The sequence below is a fragment of the Lissotriton helveticus genome, chromosome 3_1 (genome assembly GCF_964261635.1).
Source record: "Lissotriton helveticus chromosome 3_1, aLisHel1.1, whole genome shotgun sequence".
NCBI classification, from domain to species: domain Eukaryota; kingdom Metazoa; phylum Chordata; class Amphibia; order Caudata; family Salamandridae; genus Lissotriton; species Lissotriton helveticus.
The window spans coordinates 216,906,757-216,926,839 of NC_136061.1; the positions used below are offsets into that span (position 1 = coordinate 216,906,757).

Consider the following 20,083-nt stretch of genomic DNA (forward strand, 5'->3'; position numbering starts at 1 on the left):
GTCCCAGAGCTTTACTGTCTGATCCCAACTACCAGTCACAATGACGTTCACCTCTGGGCAGAACTCCACACAGCGGATGAGGCTGAGCAGGCTGTGGCTTCGGAGAATAATTGCCTGCTAATTGCAATGTATTTAAGCAGGCAGCTATTTGGACCTGTTTCTATCTGTAAATTAATTTTTGCAACATTAACAAGGTTTCTTGGCATATGCCTTCTCCCTTGTGCCCACTGAAATGTCCCGTGGTAGCTTACACTCTAGTTGCAGTAATGCCTGCCAGGGAATCATCTTAAGGTCACTGATCTACTTTCTTGCTGAGTGCTTTTGAGTATGACTACCTTCTAGTAGCCATTCTGTGGCCAGAGATCTCAAAGTGAGATAGCCACGTAAGTGTAGTTTGTGGCCCACACTGATGTTACCCTTGGTTGTAAAAGTTTGCTAAGTAACATCACAAACTTCTATTTGTAAGTGTATAATGTTGGACACCGCAGACACATAGAAGTGCCTGCAACTTCTGAGCTTTTTATTGTGATTAGTTGGGGTTCAGGGTGTTGGTTAATACTGCAAATGCTGGCAACCTTCACCCATCACTTCCACCCATAAATAGTAGTCTTACCAAGTTCTTTCACAAGTATGAACTAGCGGGTTATTGAATTCCAGTATGAGGTATGAAAACTTTTGTGTCTGATTATATATATTTTTTTCTATTTGTTCAGCCATTTGTTTTTCTTTTGTGTTGAACCACTTCTGTAGCTTTCTTTGTTTTTACTCTTCTTTCAGTAGTTTTTGTGAACGCTAAGACGACTCTACCTATGTCCACTGTCTGTATGTGACATTTTATAATGTACAGTTTTGAATAAATACATGACCTTGTGTTTAAAATGTAAAAAAAAAAAAAAAAAAAAAAGAAGTAATATAAGCGAAAAGCTCAGGAACAAATGATGGTGACGCAGACAGCTGCCCATCATAGACTGTATGAATTAGGAGACAGGGCGGGAAAGACGTTGGGCTGGCTGAAAAAAAAGGAGCAAGGTTCAAGGTGGGTGCCCAGATTGCAAACTCCTCAGGGGGACTTGGTATCCTCCCCGGAGGATGTAGCAGAGACGTTTGCGGCTTATTTTGAGAAATTATACTCGCCCTCCGTGGTTTATACGGCTGAGGAGTCACGTCAACTCTTAGAGGAATGTGCGCTACTTACGATGTCGGCCGAAGATAGGGAGTCCTTGGAGGCAGACCTATCGGATGATGAAATTAGAACGGCCATAAGTCGGATAAAGTCTGGTAAGGCGATGGGGCCCAACGGTACCCCGGTGGAATTCCTTAAAGTGACAGCCACCCAAATGGGCCCACATCTGAAAGCTATGTATCATGAAAGTTGGGAAAAGGGTACCTCCCCGCCAGACCAGAGGTTGGCAAGCATAGTTGTTATCCACAAAAAGGGCAAGCCAGTGGAAGACTACCGTTCCTACAGACCGATCTCATTTTTTAATGTGGAAGCGAAGGTTCTAGCTAAAGTACTTGCCACGCGTCTGGGAACGGCGATATCCTCCCTAGTACATCCCGACCAGTCCGTTTTTATGCCGGGAAGAAATACAGCTCTAAATATCCGTCGTTTACATAATGTGTTGGCCCGACAGGTATCATTAGAGGAAGACGCGGCTATATTGTCCCTAGATGCCTCTATGGCCTTTGATTCCATCGAATGGTCCTATATGTTTGAGGTACTAGTCAGAACAGGATTAGGCCCGAAGTTCCTGAGATGGGTACGCCTGCTATACACAGATATAGCTGGACAGGTGAGAGTGAACAACTTCACGTCTAGGCAATTTTCTCTTCGTAGGGGCACTAGACAGGGCTGCCCCCTGTCTCCACTAATATTTGCATTAATGTTGGAACCCCTGGCGACCTGGGTGCGAAAAGATGTCATGACCAGAGGGCTACGATGGTCCCCAGATTGTGAAGACAGAATATCACTATATGCTGATGACATAGTGTTGTACCTGACATATCCCTATCGCTCCATTCGAGTGGTCTTAGACATTTTTATCAATTTTGGAAAGTATTCAGGATATGCTATCAACTGGGATAAGTCGGTACTGTATATGCTCCATGCTCAGGTTCCTCGTCTTCCTGGAGATTGTGCCTTGGTAGTGGCGACGGACGGTTTTAAATACCTTTGAATTTTTGTTACACCAGACCCGGCTCTTTTCTACAAGAGCAATTCGGCGCCCTTATTGGCGCGGCTGCGGGCGCACGTCCAACATTGGAGATCCCTCCCCTTGTCACTGATTGGCCGGGCTGCACTGTATAAGATGCTTGCCCTTCCTCGCTTTCTATATATATTACAGAACAGTCCGACTAAAGTTCCCGATACCTTTTTTACAGCTGTGGAGGGGGAGATACATACATTATTGTGGGATGGACGAACTCCCAGAATAATTTGACGAAGGGGTGGTACGATGGAGGAATTGCGCTGCCCGATGTACGGCTGTACTATTGGGATTCGCAACTGGTTACGGTAAATAGATGGAAATATACCCTACCAGATGACCCGGCGTTTGCCTTGGACAGATATCAAATGACTGGAGCAGGCTATCTCGAGGCGCTTTATTCGTCCCCACGGAGTAAGAAGTTTGTAGGTCCCACCCAACATACTTTGCAAATCTGGAGACTGACGAATTCCCGCCTTGGCTGGACAAATAGACTCACTCAGATGACACCGCTGTGGTCGTCACAAAAGCTGGGCATGCTCTGTCGACATTCAGGGTTTGACAAATGGGACATGATTGGTATCTCGACAGTAGGAGATTTGATCAAGAGGTTAAGATCCTTCGGTTTGAGGAGCTGCAGAAAACATACCAGCTGGCTGCAAGTGAAGTCTTTAGATATTTACAAATCAGACACGCCTTAATGGCCGCGTTTCCTAATTGCGCAGATATACCAGAATACTCCCCGTCGGAAGACCGACTATTGGACGGACAACTGCCCTCACATATAGAAAGCTCAGTAACAACATGCTGGATACCTTTGGGCGGCTCAAGGAGAAATGGGAACGAGAGTTAGGGCCAATAGAGGAGGAGGACTGGAGGCAGGCATTGATGTCTCCGAGAGAGGCTGCCATCACACTTAGGTACCGCCTTATACAGCTCCGTATATTACACCACTCCTACTTGACGGGGACCACTCTGGCGAAGATTGGGTCCAAGACGGATGACTTATGTTTTAAGGGATGCAGACAGTCAGCTAGCTTCTATCATATGATTTGGGAATGTCCTATGATACATGGTAGATGGGACAAGATTGTCACACACCTACAGTCTGCTCTTGGCAAGACAGTCACACTGACACCACGACTGGGTTTGTTAAACATATGGGATGCTACGGACCTTATTGAGACGGACAACCGTTTGCAACGCTAGGATTCACTTTATTTAAGAGAGAACTGGCTAGGGGATGGGGTGGCGCCAGACCGCCGGGAGTTGCTACATGGAGTAAGGAAATGGATAAATGTATGGTGGCCGAGAAAGAAGTCTTTATCTCATGCTGTTATTGCTGCCAGATGGACCTTAATAGAGGAATACTGTAAACCTGCTTTGGCCAAAGAAAGTAAGTATGGTAACAGTACCTGTTCCTGACCTCGAATCGGGTCATGACCCTCAGCAGCACACCACATAAAAAACAGCTTCCACTTGAAAGCATACGTCTTCCTTGTAGAAGCTCTCCTTGCCTCTCTTAAAATATGCATACAGTCCTGCGAGAGGCCTAGATGCCCATACTGGACGAACTCAGGAACCATACTGCTAGCTTCAGGGACGGCAGGTTGGGATGGAACACCCTGCCCTTCTCTCTCGTCAGCAGATCCGGACAGCAAGGAAGCCTCCTGTGCTGTACTTTGGATAGATGCAGGAGATCCGGGTACCACCCTTGGCGAGGCCAATCCGGAGCCACTAGAATCATGTCGGTCTTCGACTTGTACAGTTTCTTGATCACCAAGGGAATGAGTGGAATCGGTGGAAAAGCGTAGAGTAATGTCTCTGACCAGTCCATCCATAGAGCATTCCCCTTGGACCCTCGTTGTGGGTACCTGGACGCGAAGACGCGGCATTTTGCGTTGTCGGCGTCCGCGAAGAGATCGATTTCTGGTGAACCCCAGGCCTGGAAGACATCTCTTATCACTTCGTCTTTTAAGACCCAGTCGTGTGCTTCTGCGAAGTGTCTGCTTAGGTCGTCTGCTTGAACGTTGAGGACACCGGGCAGATGGACAGCTGAAATTGTCATACCCCGAGCCAGAAGCCACTTCCAGATTACCTGTGCTTCCAGCGACAGAGGCCTGGATCTCGTTCCGCCCTGCTTGTTCAGATAGTACATCGTTGTTGTATTGTCCGTCTGAACAAGCAGAGAGGGTGACTTGAGCGCTGGAAAGAAAGCCTTGAGAGGTAGATGGACAGCTCTGAGTTCCAACATGTTTATGTGATACAGCTTTTCTTTCTCTGACCACACTCCTTGAACTTGAAGGGACCCCAGATGGGCGCCCCATCCCTGCAGGGACGCATCTGTCACCAACGATCGACTGGGCATGTCCTCTTGAAAAGGCACTCCCACTACCAGATGACTCCGCTGCATCCACCATCGAATGGAGATTCGCACTGACAGAGGTAGCAACAGTTTGTCTTCCCAACGGTTTGAAAACTGGGACCACTGATCTTCCAGGGACTGCTGCAGAGGTCTCATGTGCAGCCTGGCGTTCGGAACGAGGAAAATGCAAGACGCCATGGACCCTAGCAGAGACGAGATCTGTCTGGCCGTTGGTCGAGGAGTCTGTAGTAAGGTTTGACAATTAAGGAGAATGGAGGATAGTCTCTCCTCCGAAGGATACGCTTTTGCGTCCTTTGAATCCAGAAGTGCGCCCAGATAGTGTATCCTCTGTGTGGGGTTGAGGATAGACTTTTTGAAGTTCACGTGCAGGCCCAGCCTCCGCAGCTGATGTATGCAGAACGTGAGATGTTGCTGAAGCAGACTCGGAGACGTACTCTTTAGCAGCCAATCGTCTAGATAGGGATAGACGAAAATATGTCTCTTCCTTAGGAAAGCCGCTACGACTGCCATGCACTTTGAAAAGGTGCGAAGAGCTGACTTTAGCCCGAAGGGCAAGACTGCGAACTGGTAATGGCTGGTTTGTATGCAGAACCTTAGAAATTTCCGATGCTTTGGGGCAATGGGGATGTGAAAGTAAGCATCTTGAAGATCTATGGAGCACATCCAGTCCTTTTGATGCAAAAGTGGAATTATTTGATGTAACGCCAGCATTCGGAACTTCTCTCGCCGAATGAACTGATTGAGGCGCCTGAGATCTAGTATGGGCCTGAACTCCTTGTTTGGACCTTTCTTTGGAACTAGAAAGTATCGGGAGTAAATGCCTTGTCGACGCTGTGCCCTCAGGACCTCCTCGATGGCTTTCTTTAAGATTAACGTAGACACCTCCTGCATCAAAAGATGAAGACGATGGAACACAGACTTTTGAGGAGGGATGGAAGGTGGAGGAGACTTGAATCTGATTGCATATCCATTTTGCACAATATTCAGCACCCATTTGTCGTTTGTGATGTTTTTCCACTCGTCCAGGCAAAAACGAACACTTCCCCCCACCGGAGTGGGTAACGGGCTCAGGGGAAGCAAGCACTCACTGTTTTTGTTGCTGCTGCTTGTTTCCAGGTGCAGACTGTTTGGAAATGCCCCCTCTTCCTCTACCAGGACGACGCTGGGAGAAATGAGATCTTCCCTGATTCTGTTGTGACGACCATTGAGGGGTCTGAACCCTCTGCTGGTTCTGCCTCCGATCATAAGGACGGTATTTTTTCTTAAAGTTGTCCTTTCTTTTTTCGAGACCAACAGCTCTCACAGTATCGAGCTCCGTCTTCATTCGTGACATCTCATCGTCAGCATGAGACCCAAAGAGCGATTTACCATTGAACGGCAGATTAAGAATTCGGTGTTGCGCTTCAGGTTTAAGACCCGTAAGCCTTAGCCAAGCTGAGCGTCTTGCACAGAGTCCATGAGCATAGCCATGTGTAGACAGGTCGGAAGCATCTGCAGCTGCGCTAATCACCTGGTTAGCCACTAGCCCACCTTCATGAAGGATTTCAAGGAAATCATGCTGGTCTTCTTTTGGAAGCTTTTCTGCGAACCGGGACAAGGAATCCCACAGTGCGCGGTCATAGCGACCCAGTAAAGCGGAGGCGCTGGCAACCTTCATGTAGGAAGCAGAAGTGGCACACATTTTCTTTCCTACTGAGTCCATAGCTTTACTGTCTTTATCAAGAGGCACAGAGGATGATGCCGCTCCTGTCTGATTCTTACGAGCCGCTGAGACGATGACTGAATCAGGTTGTGGCTCAGTCCTCAGAAATAAAGGATCATTGTCCGGAGCCTTATATTTCTTTGCGATCCGCGAAGGAACCGCTCCCAAAGATGAAGGAGTTAAGAACTTGTGCTCCGCGGGTTCCAACAGACCTGGAACCAGAGAGAGTAAAGGCCTTGATGATAACTTCTGATGTAAGGTCTCGAAAATGACCGTTGTCTTGGCAGTAGAGACCGGCATTTCGATATTAAGTTTCGCTGCACCACGACAGAGAACTTCATTGAAAGTAATCACGTCATCAATCGGTGAAATCCTACTGGGAGGAGTTGATGACAGCGTTGGCGAGTAGTTCCTTTTTTAATTAGAAGACCTTGTCGAAGATCTAGCATCGCGTCTTCTAGAAGAGTGATGACGCGAAGACCTAGACGCCTCCTCTCCGATGGAGACTTTCTCGGAGGAGTACGCTCACGTGTTCTTGGAGAGTGTACCACCTGTACAAGAGGTGACCTTGATCTTGAAGCAAGTCTTACAGACACCGGAGACCTGGAACGAGACCTTGGAAGGTAAATTTTTCTTATCTTCCAGTCTCTGATCTCCCTCCAGCCATCGTGGCGAGATATTCGCCCCTGTAGGTGAAGGTGCTCTTGAGGGCTCTGGAGAGAATTGTACAATCCGCAGCCCAGGGCAGGAAGAGGCACTCCTGGAGGGCACAAAAGAAACCTTAGACCGGTCTTTGGACACCGTTCTAGGCCTCTTTGCTGCTGGAGACGTCGACGACAGCCTCTTCGACGTCGATTTTTCCAACGGCGACTTCCTCGACGGCGACTTCCTCGACGGCGACCTCCTCGGCGGCGACCTCCTCGGCGGCGACCTCCTCGGCGGCGACCTCCTCGGCGGCGACCTCCTCGGCGGCGATCTCCTCGGCGGCGTCCTCTTCGACGACGATTGCCTCTTCGGCGTCGACGTCAGGCGCCTCGACGGCGATGATTTTCTCGGCGTCGTGTGCCTCGACGTCGCATGACTGGGGCTCTTCGACGTCGAAACCTCTACTGCCCGGTTCGACGTCGACGTCATGGCACCGCTCGACGGCGACCTTGACTGATGTTTCGAGCCCCTTGACGGTGACCGTCGACGTCGATGAGACGACGTCGAGTCCCGCCCTCTTGCAGTCGCAGGCGAGCCAGACCGGGACCGCCTACGCTCATGTCGCTTCTCACCTTGCTTCGACGGCGAATTCTTCTTCGACGGCGAGGGATGCTTCGACGTCGACGTATGCCGCGATGGTGATTTCTATGCTGATTTGGAACACAGGTACCTTGGAAGAAGAACTGTCCCTCGAAGTTGAAGGAGACCGATGTTTTCTCTTCTCCCCTCTGTCCTTGCGCTCTTTGTGTTGAGAAGAAGGCTTCCTGGATTGAAAATCTTCTCTTCCACTCACAGTTCCTCTGTCATGCAGGGGCTGAAGCATGCTCTTCTCTCTCTCTCTCTCAAAGTCCTAGTTGAAAGCTTGCTGCAGTGGTAGCAGAGTTCTGGCTTGTGAGAAGATGGTAGACAAGCTACACAGACCGAATGAGGGTCTGTCTTGGCCATTTTTTTACCACAGGCCGGACACTTAACAAATAAGGCCGGCATTGTGACTGGAAAAATAGCCAAAAAACAGCAAAAAATTGTTGGATTAGTCAGATAATGACCAAAGACGTCGAGTAAAGACGAAAAAATTAGAGAAAAAACAGAAGAAAGTGAAAATATATCACCAACTGGCGAGCTCAATGCTCCAGGATCCTCACAGAAGGAGCCGGAAAAAAGAACTGACCTAACTGTCACCTGTGGTGCATGATGGGAGCCTGGAGGCTCACAGAGGTCTTAAAGGCAAGGCGCCAGATTTTTCTGTTGTTACAATGCAGCCTATCTAGGCTAAAGCTGCCTCTATGATCTTGCCTGTTTTTACCTTTGAAAATAAAGGTTATGTGTTTCAAAGAAAACCAAGGCAGTGTTTTCTTCTTTGCATTGTCATATAAGGTTATTTATATGTTTTATTTAGCAAATGTAAAGATTTTACAGGCAATAATGGCAGTTTTTGAGCCTAGTATGGTGTATATTGGGCTGCATATGTATATGTATATGCATATTATCTATATATATATATATGGTTATTTTATGCGTATTTATATGTATTTATATATATATATCGCAGCTCCAAACATCCACAAACAATCTGTTTGTAAGGAAAGCAGCACACGCAGGGGGTAGTTCCACATAGAATTTATTGGGGAACCTCACAGCATACGACGCGTTTCGCCAGAGGGCTTCGTCAGGATATGCAAAGAGCCGAGGCGCTCAACTCATTTAAGTTAACAATCTTACATCCGCTGTAATGATGGAAAGCAAAAAAGGACTATGTCCATGGTCACAAATTAATCGGCCATCTTAGGACGGTATAATAAGACATTGTGAAATCACATTCTTAAAGTAAATTAAACGTGTGTAAAATATATATACAAATGAAAACTATTAACATGAGTCCCACCATAAATATACTGGGAATTACATGAGTTATCAAGCCCTTGATGGGCACAAATAGTCCAGTAGTCCTTATATGCACATAAACGCCCTGTATGGGCATACCAACAAACAGGTAAGCAGTACTGAAAATTGAGGTGCAAATAAAATAAATCAAAACACTAAGCAATACGGAAAGCCTTGCGAGCACATCTGTGTACATGATTGTAATATATAACCAGAATAAAAGTGCTCTAAATACAACGGTTTCCAAAGACAGACAATCCTGTGATTATATATAGATGCACCTCTACTAAAATTTGCAAAATAGCAATTATGAATGATGCCCAGGATGGGCATATAAAATACTGCTCCTGTACGAAGGAAATCAAAATGACATGGGATGCAAGCACAAATAATAAACAAAATTTTACGATTCAGATATCTAAAAACCAGAAGTACTAAGTATATGTATTGACATGAAAGGGACCTATCAAGAATGAAGTGCTTATGCCCAGACGAATGTCCATGATAAGTAGAGATTCACAGAATTAACCCAAATGAACTGAAAGTTCTTCATGCATATTAAGACCATTCGGGTGTTTGCTCTGTAAATCAATTATATATCTGGACTCAAGCCTTCGAAGTTTAAGAAGGCGGTCACCACCCCTGATGTTAGCTGCTACACTATCGATACAGATATATGCTAACAGATCCCTGTTACTCTTGTGTTTCTTCTCGAAGTGCCTCGCTACGGGGTAGGTGACATCTTTTTTGGCAATGGCACGCATGTGCTCTAATATTCTTAATTTAACTGCATTGGTGGTACTACCAATGTAGTTTAAGCCACAAGGGCAGATGAGACAATAGATGACATATGCAGTTGAGCACGTTAGGAATTTAGTAATCTTTTTCGGTGTAGAGAGACCTGGAACTTTATAAGCCAGCGTCCGCTTGCTATGTTTACAGGCCTTACACCGGCCACATGGGTAGAAGCCATTCAGAACAGGAAGTTTGGATTTTTTCTCAGGGGCAGTATAGTGACTAGAGACCAACTGATCTCTAAGCGATCTGGCCTTCCTGAACGTCACAAGGGGATTACTGGGCAAGTCAGCTTTGATGATGTTATCCGACATAAGAATATTCCAATTCTTTTTAAGTATCTTTTTGAGTTGCCCAGCATTACGGGAAAAAGTGGTAATGAGGCGGAATGCCCCATTCGTGGATTTGACAGTTTTCTTGGGTTCCAACAACGCCTTCCTTTGCATCTTGTTGGCTCGGTCAAAAGCACTAGTTAACACTTTTTCACTGTAACCCCTTAACCTAAATCTTTGAAGACTAGCATCCGCTGCCTTCTTGAAATCATCAGGGCTGGAATTATTGCGCCTAAGCCTCAAAAGTTCACCATAAGGGATACTTTCGACCAGTTGGCGTGGGTGGCTACTGGTGGCAAAGAGGGTGGAATTACCTGACGTCTCTTTCCTGAATAATTTGGTTTGCACCATTCCCTTGTCATCTATGTATACCGTCAGATCAAGGTAGTTGACTGAACTCCTGCTGATATGACCTGTGAATTTTAAATTCATGTCATTGTTATTAAGTACGTCTATGAACACACTAGCAGTTTCTATGGGGCAGTCTAGGATGATGAACAAATCGTCGATATAACGATGCCATCCTATAATGCTGTTGTTCCACTCCGGATTGGTTAATTTCCAGGGAGCCTGCTCCTCCCACCAACCTACGAAGAGGTTGGCAAAACTGGGAGCCGAGCAAGCTCCCATGGCAACTCCAGAGATCTGCCTATATAGCTGTTTGCTGAAAAGAAAAATGTTATTTTTCAAGCTAAAATTCATAAAATCAAGCAACATCTTATTGTGTTCATAGTAACGTATGGGACGTTTATCCAGAAAACTAGCCATTGATCTCAAACCATCGTCATGTACTATACATGTGTATAGACTGGCGATGTCTAGTACCATCATGCAGTAAGTCTCTTTCCAAACAATAGTGTCCATGAGGGTCAAAAAATGTTTAGTATCTCTAAGATACGAGGGCAATGACATGACCAATGGGGAGAGGAACGTGTCCACGTAAATGGAGAGATTTTCGGTGAGGCTGCCGTTAGAGGCGACTATCGGCCTTCCCGGTGGATTAAGTATGTCTTTGTGTACCTTGGGAAGGTAGTAAAAGGTGGGGATTACTGGGCTAAGGCAACGCAGAAACAAATATTCATCTGTGCTGAGCATATTGTTGTTGTACCATTTGGATATCATATCGTGGTACTCACCCACACTTCTATTATAGTCTTGCTCACCCACCATAGTGTAGGTTTCGGTGTCTCCAAGCAGTCGTTTGGCCTCATTTTCATATTGTTCAGCAGTCAAAAGCACAATATTCCCCCCTTTATCAGAGGGTTTACAGACCAAGCCTGAATCTGAGCACAAAGTGTGTAGAGCAATTTTTTGTTTGTTGGTGAAATTGTCATTGGACCAAGTGTACTGTTTCACCTTGCGTAGTCTGGTAAGGTCTCTCAGAACAGCGTCCGAGAAGATGTCGATGGCGTCAGTGCTCATGATGGGCATGAAAGTAGATGCCGGTTTGAAATCACTGCATCCTCCTTTTTGTTGGATGTTGGAAGTGGCCAGTATCTGAGTATATGTGACTTCACCTCCCTGGCCCAAGTTGATCTCTTGATCGAGGCTCTCCATAGCCTGGAGACCCCCTAAATCACGGCATCTAAGACTTTCTACGGTATTTTCACTCCCAGACACGGTGCTCTCAATGTGCGGTTTTAATTTGAAGAATTTGTGTAATTTTAACTTTCTCGTGAACTTAAAAATGTCTATTCGAGTCTGTGCAAATTCGAAATTTCTTTGAGGGCAAAAGGATAAGCCCAATTGAAGGATGGAATTTTCTTCGGTGGTAAGTACCTTATCAGTTAAATTGATGATGGTTAAATTATCAGATTTAGTGGAGTATTCCGGGTTCAAACTTAGTTCTTTTTCTTTTGATAGTTCTTCTTGCTGCGTGTTACTGGAGGTGAACCTGGTGGATTTCTTCCCGCAGCCCCCCCGCCTCGTCTTCCTCTTGGTCCTTGGTTGTCCGGGGGTTTGCCCCTGCTGCCTTCTAGCAAGTTGTTGCGCATGACCTGGTATTCCACCTGAAAAGAAGAAGCCTCTTCACTCCCATCTTCACTGATCGCATCATCTGCGTTAGTGTCGGATTCAGAGGTTGGGGGTTCCTCAGTGTTTGGACCACTTGCCTTTTTCTTCAATTGTTTCCTGGTATGGTCATATTTTTTGGCAAAAGTTAACACTCTTCCTATTTTGTAATCATTTTCATCCCTGTCGAATTTTTCTTCTTTTCGTTGTTTGATTTTATGTTCATATTTTTTCAGACGTTTTTTAATTAGTTCACGCTTTTCTTCCAAGCCGGTCTGATCCTCTTCCTTAAGTAACTCGTCCTCCATCTCCTTGATCTGAGTCAGAGCTGTATCTCTATCACTCCAGGCAAAGCGGACTAGTATTTGCAGACTGCCCCTGCAGGATGCCGCTGTGTGTTCTGCCCAGGCATCCAATAATTTGGGGTCCGGATTCTCGTATGCTGGGATCGTATATATCCTTAGTCCTCGAGGGACACGGTCAACATCAATATAATTTTGCAGCGATGTTGCCTCCCACCACTTTCTAATTTCTCTTTCTCTTTCGTAAAGCCGTTACAAAATGGCGATCAAGGAGATGGAGGACGAATTACTTAAGGAAGAGGATCAGACCGGCTTGGAAGAAAAGCGTGAACTAATTAAAAAACGTCTGAAAAAATATGAACATAAAATCAAACAACGAAAAGAAGAAAAATTCGACAGGGATGAAAATGATTACAAAATGGGAAGAGTGTTAACTTTTGCCAAAAAATATGACCATACCAGGAAACAATTGAAGAAAAAGGCAAGTGGTCCAAACACTGAGGAACCCCCAACCTCTGAATCCGACACTAACGCCGATGATGCGATCAGTGAAGATGGGAGTGAAGAGGCTTCTTCTTTTCAGGTGGAATACCAGGTCATGCGCAACAACTTGCTAGAAGGCAGCAGGGGCAAACCCCCGGACAACCAAGGACCAAGAGGAAGACGAGGCGGGGGGGCTGCGGGAAGAAATCCACCAGGTTCACCTCCAGTAACACGCAGCAAGAAGAACTATCAAAAGAAAAAGAACTAAGTTTGAACCCGGAATACTCCACTAAATCTGATAATTTAACCATCATCAATTTAACTGATAAGGTACTTACCACCGAAGAAAATTCCATCCTTCAATTGGGCTTATCCTTTTGCCCTCAAAGAAATTTCGAATTTGCACAGACTCGAATAGACATTTTTAAGTTCACGAGAAAGTTAAAATTACACAAATTCTTCAAATTAAAACCGCACATTGAGAGCACTGTGTCTGGGAGTGAAAATACCGTAGAAAGTCTTAGATGCCGTGATTTAGGGGGTCTCCAGGCTATGGAGAGCCTCGATCAAGAGATCAACTTGGGCCAGGGAGGTGAAGTCACATATACTCAGATACTGGCCACTTCCAACATCCAACAAAAAGGAGGATGCAGTGATTTCAAACCGGCATCTACTTTCATGCCCATCATGAGCACTGACGCCATCGACATCTTCTCGGACGCTGTTCTGAGAGACCTTACCAGACTACGCAAGGTGAAACAGTACACTTCGTCCAATGACAATTTCACCAACAAACAAAAAATTGCTCTACACACTTTGTGCTCAGATTCAGGCTTGGTCTGTAAACCCTCTGATAAAGGGGGGAATATTGTGCTTTTGACTGCTGAACAATATGAAAATGAGGCCAAACGACTGCTTGGAGACACCGAAACCTACACTATGGTGGGTGAGCAAGACTATAATAGAAGTGTGGGTGAGTACCACGATATGATATCCAAATGGTACAACAACAATATGCTCAGCACAGATGAATATTTGTTTCTGCGTTGCCTTAGCCCAGTAATCCCCACCTTTTACTACCTTCCCAAGGTACACAAAGACATACTTAATCCACCGGGAAGGCCGATAGTCGCCTCTAACGGCAGCCTCACCGAAAATCTCTCCATTTACGTGGACACGTTCCTCTCCCCATTGGTCATGTCATTGCCCTCGTATCTTAGAGATACTAAACATTTTTTGACCCTCATGGACACTATTGTTTGGAAAGAGACTTACTGCATGATGGTACTAGACATCGCCAGTCTATACACATGTATAGTACATGACGATGGTTTGAGATCAATGGCTAGTTTTCTGGATAAACGTCCCATACGTTACTATGAACACAATAAGATGTTGCTTGATTTTATGAATTTTAGCTTGAAAAATAACATTTTTCTTTTCAGCAAACAGCTATATAGGCAGATCTCTGGAGTTGCCATGGGAGCTTGCTCGGCTCCCAGTTTTGCCAACCTCTTCGTAGGTTGGTGGGAGGAGCAGGCTCCCTGGAAATTAACCAATCCGGAGTGGAACAACAGCATTATAGGATGGCATCGTTATATCGACAATTTGTTCATCATCCTAGACTGCCCCATAGAAACTGCTAGTGTGTTCATAGACGTACTTAATAACAATGACATGAATTTAAAATTCACAGGTCATATCAGCAGGAGTTCAGTCAACTACCTTGACCTGACGGTATACATAGATGACAAGGGAATGGTGCAAACCAAATTATTCAGGAAAGAGACGTCAGGTAATTCCACCCTCTTTGCCACCAGTAGCCACCCACGCCAACTGGTCGAAAGTATCCCTTATGGTGAACTTTTGAGGCTTAGGCGCAATAATTCCAGCCCTGATGATTTCAAGAAGGCAGCGGATGCTAGTCTTCAAAGATTTAGGTTAAGGGGTTACAGTGAAAAAGTGTTAACTAGTGCTTTTGACCGAGCCAACAAGATGCAAAGGAAGGCGTTGTTGGAACCCAAGAAAACTGTCAAATCCACGAATGGGGCATTCCGCCTCATTACCACTTTTTCCCGTAATGCTGGGCAACTCAAAAAGATACTTAAAAAGAATTGGAATATTCTTATGTCGGATAACATCATCAAAGCTGACTTGCCCAGTAATCCCCTTGTGACGTTCAGGAAGGCCAGATCGCTTAGAGATCAGTTGGTCTCTAGTCACTATACTGCCCCTGAGAAAAAATCCAAACTTCCTGTTCTGAATGGCTTCTACCCATGTGGCCAGTGTAAGGCCTGTAAACATAGCAAGCGGACGCTGGCTTATAAAGTTCCAGGTCTCTCTACACCGAAAAAGATTACTAAATTCCTAACGTGCTCAACTGCATATGTCATCTATTGTCTCATCTGCCCTTGTGGCTTAAACTACATTGGTAGTACCACCAATGCAGTTAAATTAAGAATATTAGAGCACATGCGTGCCATTGCCAAAAAAGATGTCACCTACCCCGTAGCGAGGCACTTCGAGAAGAAACACAAGAGTAACAGGGATCTGTTAGCATATATCTGTATCGATAGTGTAGCAGCTAACATCAGGGGTGGTGACCGCCTTCTTAAACTTCGAAGGCTTGAGTCCAGATATATAATTGATTTACAGAGCAAACACCCGAATGGTCTTAATATGCATGAAGAACTTTCAGTTCATTTGGGTTAATTCTGTGAATCTCTACTTATCATGGACATTCGTCTGGGCATAAGCACTTCATTCTTGATAGGTCCCTTTCATGTCAATACATATACTTAGTACTTCTGGTTTTTAGATATCTGAATCGTAAAATTTTGTTTATTATTTGTGCTTGCATCCCATGTCATTTTGATTTCCTTCGTACAGGAGCAGTATTTTATATGCCCATCCTGGGCATCATTCATAATTGCTATTTTGCAAATTTTAGTAGAGGTGCATCTATATATAATCACAGGATTGTCTGTCTTTGCAAACCGTTGTATTTAGAGCACTTTTATTCTGGTTATATATTACAATCATGTACACAGATGTGCTCGCATGGCTTTCCGTATTGCTTAGTGTTTTGATTTATTTTATTTGCACCTCAATTTTCAGTACTGCTTACCTGTTTGTTGGTATGCCCATACAGGGCGTTTATGTGCATATAAGGACTACTGGACTATTTGTGCCCATCAAGGGCTTGATAACTCATGTAATTCCCAGTATATTTATGGTGGGACTCATGTTAATAGTTTTCATGTGTATATATATTTTACACACGTTTAATTTACTTTAAGAATGTGATTTCACAATGTCTTATTATACCGTCCTAAGATGGCCGATTCATTTGTGACCATGGACATAGTCCTTTTTTGCTTTCCATCATTACAGCGGATGTAAGATTGTTAACTTAAATGAGTTGAGCGCCTCGGCTCTTTGCATATCCTGACGAAGCCCTCTGGCGAAACGCGTCGTATGCTGTGAGGTTCCCCAATAAATTCTATGTGGAACTACCCCCTGCGTGTGCTGCTTTCCTTACAAACAGATTGTTTGTGGATGTTTGGAGCTGCGATTAATATAACGGGTACACCCCCGTTTGGTGTGCACCCGCTCACGTGTGCAGCTAGCTGGTGTTTGGAGCTTTACACTTATATATATATATATATATATATATATATATATATATATATATATAGATATATGCATATTATTGGCTATTGCTCCGGGGTCCCGCACGTGGGCGGGACTATTCAGTGCTTATGACTATTGATGAGTATCCCGTGGAAGAGAAGTGTGTGTCCCCTTCGATAGACCTAGAAATGCGGAGGGGTAGAGTAAGAGAGCAAGAACTGTAATGAATCCATGTATTGATTATGTCGGTCATTATGATTGGTATAGTGAAATAACTGTATCAGTGTCAATGGTCTGTCACTATTGCAAAGTTCAAATACAAATATTTTTTTTTAAAAAGAATAATGGTGCCTAACATTATAACAGTGTCCATAGTAAGGGTCTTCCTCGTCATCTGCTTCCTGATATTTCATTCATAATTCCGATGGGCTACGACAGCCCAAAAGGTCCCTCAACATCTGAATCATCCAGCTCATCTAATAAATGGCACGGAGAAAAGGGAGACACTTTGCTGGGGGAAGTTTCATGAGGCTTCAGAATTGCTGTTGAAGCTTTCATTCCCATCGACATCAGTGCGGAGGGAATGACTGTCTATTGACGGTGGCTTAGACGGCTTTGCCGATGAGGCATCAGACGTAGACGGCTTCTTTGGCAATATGTTTGACGACAACAGCTTTGTCGATGGTGGGGCCGACTAGTACATCGTTAATGGGAATGGTAGCGTTGATGGATTAATCGTCAATGGTGGAACCAACTTCAGAGCCGTCGGCCATGAGATGACAGCACAAGGTGCCGTTATGGACGTAGAGGTTTTCATTTGTGCTGTCGACGGCGCTGAGGATGTCACTGTAATCATGGTTGACGTAGTGCTTGTTGACGATGGAGACGACAACGAGGGCACTTTCGTCTACGGCACTTTCTGTACCTTGTATTTCAACATTGATGGCTCTGATGAAGTCTAAGAGCATTTTGAATACTTGGGAGGAGGGGATGTTGGCTCTGAAGAGACATTTTTGAGAGATTTTATGAGTTTTGAGCTTTTTATCAATTATTTTGAAAGACCCTTAATATGTGTGGTCTTTTGAATATTTCTGTCGTGCTCAGAGGTTTCCTGGTCGTGGGAACTATCCCTCTTTTGAGGTTAATAGTCACTGTCCTCACCTCTACACTCTACATTCCTTAACAGCATGATGAGGATGAAGACAATAAAGGCATTCTTCATGCGGGTCGCCCACATACAATCTCTGCTTCCCACAGGATTTGCAGGATCTGAAGAGTGCGTTTTTAAAAGAATCAGAGATGCTGGAGTTTAAAACAGGTGAAGTAAAGAAAAAACTGAGCTGGGCTCAGGGGGACTTCCTTCCACGACATGCAGTAGAAAATCTGAGAATAACTGTCTTTGTTAGGAAGGTTCTAGAGTGCGGTGTCGCTTGATTGGTCATAGTTCAAGTTTGGTTCTTTTTTTATTAAGGACGTAGATAGACTAATAAACAAACCTTTTATTACCCTTATAGCCTATTGCAAAATTATTTACTGCTCTGTTAATATACTGTGGTACTTCCACTTCGACGACGGGAATGATTTAATCATGTGAATCTATAAAAGATACAATACTGGATAATTACAAACTACCTCCAACAACACTGAAGGTAACTTACATGGGGATTATGCTGGTGATTCTGAATACCAGGTTTGAGGTTAAAGTGAAAAATGGTGCAGGAACTGAACAATATTCGGGAAGTTTCATCTAAAGTACCTGACATGAACATTTCCAATAGTTTGAAACAGTACCATTTTGTCCACTGTATACCTTGAAATCAAACAAGAGAATGTTAGAAGATTTAGTCAGAGCATCGAAATTGCATTTGTTGGAATTTGCAGATTTTCACAAAGGGAAGAATAAAAGTGGTTGTATTTGCAGTTCCTGAGGTCAGTGATGTAGGGCCATATGTATCATCAACCTGATTTGCGATTCTGAAATAGCGATTTTTTAGAAATCGCTATTTCAGGGCATGTATGTGCGTCACATGGCACTTTGAAAAACGCAAAAATGTGCATTTTTCAAGGAATTCGCAAATTACCACCAACTTGAAGTTGGTGGTAATTTGCGATTCCTTAAGGACAATTTTCATTTTTTTTTGCTTCATACATTGCATTTAAGGAATCACAAAATTTGCGATTCCTTAAATGCAATTGCAAAATAAGGAATCACAAATTTTTCGATTCCTTGTATTGCACCAGATTTTCCTTAATACATACCATTTGGCAAATTTGCATTCGCAAACGCCGAAATTCTGCGAATTTCGGTGTTTGCAAATTTGCTTGATACATATGGCCCGTAATCCCTTAAGATTTTGCAATGAAGTAAGTAACAAGTCTACCTGCAACAAACCATGCTGGAGAATCAAATTGGGCGGTACTATGCTAATAGCAATAAGAAAGTAGCAAAATACTTTTAGTTGTGTAAAATGCACCGAAAAAAATAAACTTCTTATGTTCCCAAACATGAGCAGACACAACATAATGTAATATCTGACTAGCCGAAGTTGAAATTGAGGTCTCAACCAGGCAGTCAGTCTGAGCTTAGTGCAAGCCAGTAAGACTTGTGTCCTCTGAGAAACTGAAGAAGCCCGAGTGTTTATGGAGAAGATGCTGCAAGAAAGTTGCTCTGACAGCATGACAGATCTGTTGTTACTTGCCCAAGATAAACTCTGGAACCTAGCCCACTGTTTGCTATGGTGGGATTTTTAAAAAGCAAAAGACATTTAGAACTTTGAGTTAAGGGTGAAAGAGATCAGCACTGAATATAATTTCTGGTATATTCCGCCTTCTTCCCTCTCCCTATTATGTCTCAGATCGCTGGATGGTCAAAGGAAGAAGGTTTGTGCTTGGTGACAACAGCTTAGACCGAGGGCTCGACTGCATGCAACAGAATAAATATAGCAATTTAAAAGGAAAACACTGATTCATATTTGGGGTCGAGTGCAGGTGTAGAGATTATTTTGCAGGTGCAGACAGGCTTTTGTCATGGCTACTTGCTCGCAGCCGCTCCTACTAAGTCACTCGTTGTCTGTAATTCAGCAGGAAGTGGAAGCACCCTTGAAGCAATTTACAGAGGCGCAGACAGAGGGATGTCTGAGGCAGAGATGTGGTGCAGCACAAAATAAAGAAAGACAATGAAAAAGGAAAATGAATATTTTCAATGATGCTGCTGGATTCCTAAAAGGACCAGTGCCATTTTCATTATCAAAAAGACAGCAGCATATCTCGCTCAACAACCCATTAGCATGGTGCTTGTCCTTAAAAAAGTCTGTGAAAGATGAAAGTCACTTTTTTTCTCTACTACGAACATGGTTAAATCAAATTGGTTCTTTTTCAATGAAAAAGAAAACAATATTCAGCCATTAAATCAAGCCTGTTTGGATACCTATCTTTTGAAAAAAACACTTGACATTTGTAGGTTTATATTTTTAGAAGTAATCTGGGAAGGAAAACCATTTGATTCTAATGACCATCTATATCTACTATAATAAGAACAGAATTATATCCATGGCCAGTTCCAACAGTCTCGAAACCAAGACATCAGAGATCATAACAGTCAGACGTCTATCAAATAGAATGTTTTGCTTTTGTAGCATCATTCGCCA

At 44.1% G+C, this 20,083-nt stretch overlaps 1 protein-coding gene across 4 annotated transcripts in view; it reads right to left on the reverse strand.

Annotated features, from left to right (window-relative positions):
* TAF15 (TATA-box binding protein associated factor 15) overlaps positions 1-20,083 on the reverse strand; it is a 589,620-nt gene that overhangs the window by 338,986 nt on the left and 230,551 nt on the right. The window lies entirely within an intron of this gene.